The sequence below is a fragment of the Equus caballus genome, chromosome 6 (assembly GCF_041296265.1).
Source record: "Equus caballus isolate H_3958 breed thoroughbred chromosome 6, TB-T2T, whole genome shotgun sequence".
Taxonomy (NCBI): domain Eukaryota; kingdom Metazoa; phylum Chordata; class Mammalia; order Perissodactyla; family Equidae; genus Equus; species Equus caballus.
Window position 1 is genome coordinate 6,735,986 of NC_091689.1, and position 7,440 is coordinate 6,743,425.

At 50.4% G+C, this 7,440-nt stretch overlaps 1 long non-coding RNA gene across 1 annotated transcript; it reads right to left on the reverse strand.

Moving 5' to 3' along the window:
* Positions 1–475: 475 nt before the first annotated feature.
* On the reverse strand, positions 476–3,752 carry LOC138924878 (uncharacterized). The gene is made up of 2 exons (XR_011440229.1): positions 3,488–3,752; positions 476–2,183 (listed from the first exon to the last, which is right to left on the reverse strand). It is a non-coding gene; the product is annotated as an uncharacterized lncRNA (long non-coding RNA).
* Positions 3,753–7,440: the final 3,688 nt, after the last annotated feature.

Consider the following 7,440-nt stretch of genomic DNA (forward strand, 5'->3'; position numbering starts at 1 on the left):
AGGTGGAGCCCAGCCATTTGGGTTTCAGCGAACCCTCCAGGTTATTATGATGCGTGCCAAAGTTTGAGAACCACCGTTTGAGCCTTTTGAGGCAGGATTGGAGGGGCATTTGGTTCTGTTTACTTGCAGCCCAATATTCGAATTGGGACTTCCATCATAGAAAGAGCCTGGAAAGGTCCTAGAATCATTCTAATTGTGCCCTCTTATTTCATGCCTGTGACTGAGTTTAGGGAGGAGCCATATGAAAGGCGTGCAGTCTTTCTGCTTGGATGCTGCTCCTGAAGTCTGGGTCCCTCCTCCCTCAGAGCCCTTCTTCTCATCATTTGTGTTGTCATCATAAGAAATCTTTCACTTCCCTAACCTTGCTTTGGGGGCTGCATAGGGTGCCTCACACAGAGTCTTTCCATGATGCCTTTATCTCAATATGCCTGCGTCAGTCAGAGTCTTGGCAGGAAACAGACAGCATTCAAACCAGGCAGTTAGAAGAGAGTTTAATAAAGAGACTGTTTACAAGGTGTGGGAAGGATAAAGACCCAACCAGGGATGGTGCAAAGCCCCAAGACTAATAGCAGCATCATAACCCCTAGGCCTATAACGGCATTGAGAGGGAGCAATTATTAGAACCCAGAATGAGTGGGGTAGTGGGTTGAATGGTGGCCCCTCCAAAGATAAGTCCGCGTCCTAACCCCTGGAACCTGTGAATGTTACTTTATTTGGAAAAAAGAGTCTTTACAGATCTAATTAAGTTAAGGATCTTGAGATAAGGAGATTATCCTGGATTATCCATGTGAGCCCTAAATTCATTGACAAGTGTCCTTATAAAAGAAAGGCAGAGGGGCTTTGAGACAGACAGAAGAGAAGACAGAGGAAAGGAGGAGGCAATGTGAACACAGGAGCAGAGACTGGAGTGGTGGGGTCACAAGTGGAGGAACACTGACAGCCACTGGAAGCCAAAAGAGGCGGAGAACAGCTTCTCCTGCAGAGCCTCCTGAAGGAGCACAGCCCTGCCGACACCTTGGTACCACCTTCTGACCTCCAGGACTGTGAGAGAATAAATTTCTGTCATTGTAAGCCACCACGTTCATAGTCATTTGTTACAGCAGCCACAGGAAACGAATGCGGTAGGTCTATGGAGAGGATGGCGTGACTTCTGCAGAGGAGGCTGGTCGACCCGGGACAGGGCTGGGGACTCGCTCCTCGGGCTGCACTGTCTCCCTTGTCTTTGACCCTTGGATGGTGCCTCCCACTGGCTGGATCCAGATGAAAACCACAGGGCAAGGGAGCTCCTTGACATGGTCCATCAAGATCACCTCCTGAGACCCAGAGCAGGGGCAAGGTTGGAGGGAGGACCTGGAGGAATGTGTGAAAGCCGCCCAGCACACACTCTCTTGCAGGAAAACACAACTGAATGGCAACCATGGAACAGACATGGACAGATAATGTCCGAACATTTACCTGGGGCAAATGTGGCCAGAATCCGTGCTCTGTGAAGTTAGAGAAAAACAGCAACAACAATCACAACGATAACAAAATCTGTCTGGAAAACCTAGCCCGGGAAGTGGAAATTCCAGTGATGTTTCAGTAGTGGGAGAAAGAAGGTTTGATGCTCTAGGGGTGGGGAAGGGGTTCCTTGTATATATCCGTGCTTGGAAGATAGCTAGAGATGATAGTGGGATAAGAGTGGGAAAGGTGTGTAAACAGCAGGTGCTTCAGAGGAGTGAGGAGACAGGGTGGGACAGGGAGGAACTGGAGAATTGCTCTGTGACCTTTGACATTTTTGCAAATTTCTGACCTTCTGGTTCTATCAACAATAGGGTCAATGCTGCGCCATATTGGGCCCTAACCATCCCTTCTACTGACAGGTGGGGACAATCCCATAAGACCTAGCCTCAAAGCCTTAGAGAATTCTGCTTCCCAGAAAGGTGGCCGTTCTGTGCCATCTGGATGAGTGTGCACAGGGTTCAGAGGACAGATGTTGGGCTGGATGAATTAGAGGGACTGTGACATGTCCTGGGTCCTTCGTCCCAGAAGGAAGTTGCTAGGCAGGATCTGGGGATGGAGTTGGCCTCAGATCCATCACAGCCACTGCCCTCTGTGACCCCAGGCGATGGTTTTGTCTTTCTCTGTGCCTCTCTCAGCACAATGGGAAGAATGAGGTTCTCTCTTTCTGTCTTGCAGAAACTCTGAAAAGAACAGATAATGGTGAATAAACCAAGGGAAATAAATAAATAACAACCAGTAATTTACCAAACTACACAAAATTGTCTAATTACAAAGCAGGGAAGAAAAAAGAAAAGGCAAGGGAGGTGGAAGCTGCAGAAAGCGTGTAAGTGTGGGCTACAGAGGATTAAAGGAGTCAGGATTTATTAGTGGGAGAGACAGCCTTACTCCATCTTTCTCCTCCTCCCAACAAAGGTTGCTTCTCTTCCCAATAATCAGAGATGGAGGACCATCTGCATGGCTCCTGTGAGCACTCTGCCTGAGGAATCCATCTCAAGGCTGTGAACTGTTTGGAGCTTCTCTTCTATGGTACCTCTCTACGCACCACGTTAAGGCACAAGCAACAACAACAACATGACACCAAGTTACCAAAGGAGATAAAAACTTGTCAGTCACTTGCCAAATGCTCCTGAGCCAGAGAGGTGGGCCCCTCAGCCTGAGCAGTAATTCCTGTGTGTGCGTGTTTTATCGCGAGCAGAGGCTGTCTCTGAGATGTGCAGAGAACAGTGGGTCCCTAATAGTTTGCATTCGGAGAGTGTGTGTGTGTGTCTGTGTGTGTGTGTGTGTGTGAGGGTGTGTATGTCTCTGAATGTATCTGTGTGTCTGCATTTGACGCCGGGCCAGCATAGGTGGACATACTTGCATGCACGAGAAGGAGGTCTGGCTTGGCCGCGAGGGATGTACGTGTGGGTGTGAGTGTGAGCCGATCTGGAGTCCAGGCCCAGGGCCTCTGGGGGCCTGTTGCCTGCACGGCTCCTTATAGAGGAGACCAGGTGCTTGGAGTATCCCCAAAGCCATGCAGAGTGCACTGTCATGAGTTTGAAAAATATTCCTGTGAGAGATATAAATAAAGACTCCCAGCCCAAAGCCGGGGTTTGAGAAAGCCATCCTTAAACACAGGATAATTTATAGCTGCTGCTATCCTGTCCCGTGGATGACTCAGCTCTCCTGGTCCAAGCAGGCCGGCCTGCTCCAGTAACCTTTGGGTTTGGCTGAAAGGGAAGAGCGAAAGCCGCTCCAAGGAACCCAATGAGCGAACCACCCGGCTACCGGACCGCTCCTGCTGGGCTCTCCTCCTCTCTTCCTTTTGGGCAAACTCCAGTGACGACGTGGATGAACAGATCCTGGAAACTGAGAAACAGGACAGTTGGCTCTTCCCAGCTGGCTGGGCCCTTGGAAGCCTATGAAGCTCATTCCCGGATACCTCTGGGATCTGTTGGCCTCCGTGACCCACAAAATGGGCTGATCTTCCCGCTACCACACTTACCTCCCGGGAAGCAGTGATCTCAGAAGACTTCAGACCCGCTTCAGGCTAGAGAGATGTTCTCAGTCTCCGAGACTCTGGAGCCCCGTAGAAAGAATAGAATGAGAGTACTTTTCCCTTTTATTGAAAAAATAACAGTCAAGCGCCAAAAAGGGACTGAGAAGAGGGGCAGATGGAGCTACACTTAAATGTTGTGGTGAATTTGTGGTGGGAGGCAGGCAGAAATGAACAGGGTTAGTGTTTTATTTCTCTCTCCCCACACTCCACCGCCTCCCTTTCATTATATTTTTAGCAGACTTTTTGGCCAACCACGTCTAAGAGATAAGTACAAGTACAGAGGGTGCTATCGAAACCAAAGGATGTGTCATTTTATTTTCTTCTTCTTTTTTTCCTTAAAAACCTTCCAGGAGTGCAGAAAGGACTGGAAGTGCCTGAAGGTCTCTTTAGCCGCATGCTTCACCCCACTTGGATCTCAAGAACATTTTTATGCCAAGGCCCGCGTGCCTGACTGTCCGAGTGTAGGAAAAAAACATCATCATTCAGGGCTATTTTAAAAATAGTTTAGCTCTTCGATTAAATTGCTAAACAGTCCTAAATCAAGTTTTCTCTGTTCTAGTGGATGAATTTGTGCCATTGGTCTAATTTTAACACAAGTCCCTGCATGTTATAGGTATGCAATAATTGTTGAATAGGTGAACAGTTCCTTAAATCTGTAACTAAGTGTCTTCATTCAACGTGTATTTATTAAGCATGTTGTGTGTGAGTGTGTTTCCACAAGTGTGTGTCTGCACAGGGGGTTGTTAAGGATCTAAGCAAGGAAGAGCTGGGGTTTGGATGTGAGGCGAGGCCCAGGTACCCCGCACTTCAGTGGCAGGTGGTCAAGGGGCCTGACCTCTGGGCAGGGCAGAGGCCTTGGTGCCCATCCCTGCTGTGTGCAGGATTTATTGCTAAACTATCATCCAGGAAGGGGAGCACTGGCCCGATCCCCAGGTATTTATTGCTGTACATAGTGTAGGTTTGTGATATATAAAGTTTTCTTTCCTTTGTATATAATCAATAAACATCTTTTAAAGAGAAGGAAATTTCTCCTTCCAAGAAGGACGTTTCAAGTCAGCCAAGTTCAAGCACATACACCACCCCCCCAACCCTGCAAATCTACACAAACTGACTTCATAAATTAGATGGAGACCAGATACTTTGGTGGCTGCATACCTGACCCACACAGTTCCAGCCTAGCCTCGCCTGGCCTCGCTGGAAACACAGAGGGCCTCCTTCAGACCCCATGGCTCCGTCTGTCGAAGTCTGTCTTCTGTCCCCTGCATCCTCTTCTTTCTGAGCTTTCCCTCCAGGTGTTGTTTTCTACCTGACATCAGTTTCTGAAGGCCCTCTGCTCATTTTTTTGTTTTTATTTTGAGGAAGATTAGCCCTGAGCTAACTACTGCCAATCCTCCTCTTTTTTCTGAGGAAGACTGGCCCTGAGCTAACATCCGTGCCCATCTTCCTCTACTTTATATGTGGGACGCCTACCACAGCATGGTGTGCCAAGTGGTGCCATGTCCGCACCCGGAATCCGAACCGGCGAAACCCGGGCCGCCGAAGTGGAATGTGCACACTTAACTGCGGCACCACCAGGCCAGCCCTTGTAATAATTGTTAAGTAAGTGCTACGGAGAAAATTCCACAAGCATCTCAGTTAGGACCCTTGAGGTGGTGCTGAGGTTGAGTCAAGCCAGTCTTTCTGCCCTTTCGATAGCTGATCAAGCTGCTTGGATCAATACTATTTGGTTCAGCTTCCAGTGGTTTCTTCTACTCCATTTGGGGTATGCACAGTGTGTTCAGAACTCATAGACCTGGCTGGGCCCCTGGGATGTCATTGGCTCTCAAGTTCTCAGCCACCAGGCAGAAGAGTCGCAGCCCAGCAGTCCTTGGATCTGGAGGATGTAGGGAGGGCCTTTGGTAGGAAGACCGGCCTTGGATTTTTGGTTTCTCTTTCAGAGAAGAGAGAGGATCCTTCTGTTGGGTTTGCAAAGTTAGCCCTGGAAGTTGACCCTGGAAGCGTCCGCTGAGCACACTCAGGTTGTCCATGGTTCTAAGTTGAACACTCCAAAGATATAGGACACCACTTTGGGTGCAACAGGCGACTCACAGAGCCAAAAAGATGTAAACCTTCCCTCCCACTGTTAGGGCTGGAAGGAAGACAGATACGCATGAGATGATGGGGTGGCGTTTGGCCAAGAGCAATGCAATTCTGACCTGACAGACTTGTAGGATGGGCTGCTCACGTGTATCGCAGCCCGCATCGAGGTCATGGGGACCTGGACGAATGGCTAACCCGGAAAAGGAAGATTTGTAGTCCCTGGAGAACGTTCAGATGTGTGCAGAAGGAGAGGAGGAGGTGGAGAGCAGAGAGGGAGCGGCCCACCTTGCGAATCGCTCCTCCAGCTCCCCCTCTGCATTCCCATCCCCCCAAGGCAGAAGAGCCAAGGGCGTGTGCCAGCCACAGCCGGCTGATTCTGCGGCCTGTTTATACTCTGTAACCAGAGCCTGTTCTTGCCGAGGCTGCCTAACAGCTGCAGAGATAAGGGGACAGGCCGTGGCTGCCAGAGATTGGATGACCTGTGCTGGCGTCTGGCTCTGGGGCAGCTTATCCTGATCATTTTCCCAAGCCAGAGGTGGGAGTGGGAAGAGGCTGGGCTGGCCACCAGCTACCGCTCAGGCGGTGGGGGTGATCTTCCCGAATCCGGGGTGAATCTTGGAGCCCTATATCGCACTTGCCCCTGTGCTCTCTCCAGCCCTCCTGTCTCCCAGTGGGGCTGCTTTCTACTGGGTCAAGGGAGGTGACAGAGGAGTTCTGCATGTTTCATTGGTTTGTTTTCCTCCCTGTTTATCTTTGTCATCACAGAAACAGAAACGAGCACGTGGTGAAGCCCTGGATCTAGATGCTGCTGCCAAATGCATCTTTCAGGCCAGAGTGCTCCTTGCCTCGCCCCCATTGCCGAGCCTCCGCTCAGAAGTCGGTCTCGTCCCTCCCGTGTCGGTCCCCTCAGCTCTCTGAGGCGGTGGCAGGAACTCTCTCCCTCAGTCCAACCTTGACTCCCTGCTGGAGCGCTGGGGTGGTGAGCCCTCCCTGCCGGGGTCTTGTGATGCTGAAAAGTCTTCAAACCAGGCTCATCCCGCTGGTCTTTCAATGAGTGGCGCCTGACCCCCACCTTCAATTCCATATCCGGATCCTTTTGGGCAAGCTCTCGCCACCTCCCAGTCTTCCTTTCTTCTCTCCCATTAATTGCCCCTCTGGTAGCTTCCTCTGACTGTGCCCAGCTGCTGGCCCAGTGGGTATACACTGTGTTCTTGTTCGCAGTCTTCACACCTCTCAAGTATGAGATTTGCAGGTGGTTAGTGTGCTCTTTCCTTTGGTGTCCTGCTTCCCTGCCATCTTTTGGCCCCGGGGGTGGGGTGGGGGTGGGGAATGGGGGTGGGCAGTGCAGATTTAGCTCATCCTGGAACCCAGCAATGGCCTGGCCCACGCTCTGGGACACTCGCGATGGCCTGCCAAACAGCTCTTTCACTGTCCTGGCCTGTCCCTCCTCTGATGGCAGTCTTGGCAGGGGTGGGAATGGAGCTCATGTGGTGGGCTGAGTTTGTCCAACAGCTGCCTCAGAAAGGAAAAGGTGAGGATGAGACTATAGGGTATGGGAAAAGGAACAGAAAATAAGGCATTTGAACTTAGAGAGATCTGAGTTCAAGTCCGCACGTGGTCAGTGACCAGCTGGGGGACCTCCGCCAGTTTCCCCATCGTTTAAAATGGGAATAGTGATGCTTCACGCTTCCTGGGGTAGATATCAGGACCAGAGGACATTATGGAAGGGAAGATGCTTGGGAAATTGTTTTCTTAGTGTCTATCTCAGTGGGTGTCAGCAATATTTGCTACATGCATGAATAAAAGAAAGAAAAAAGACC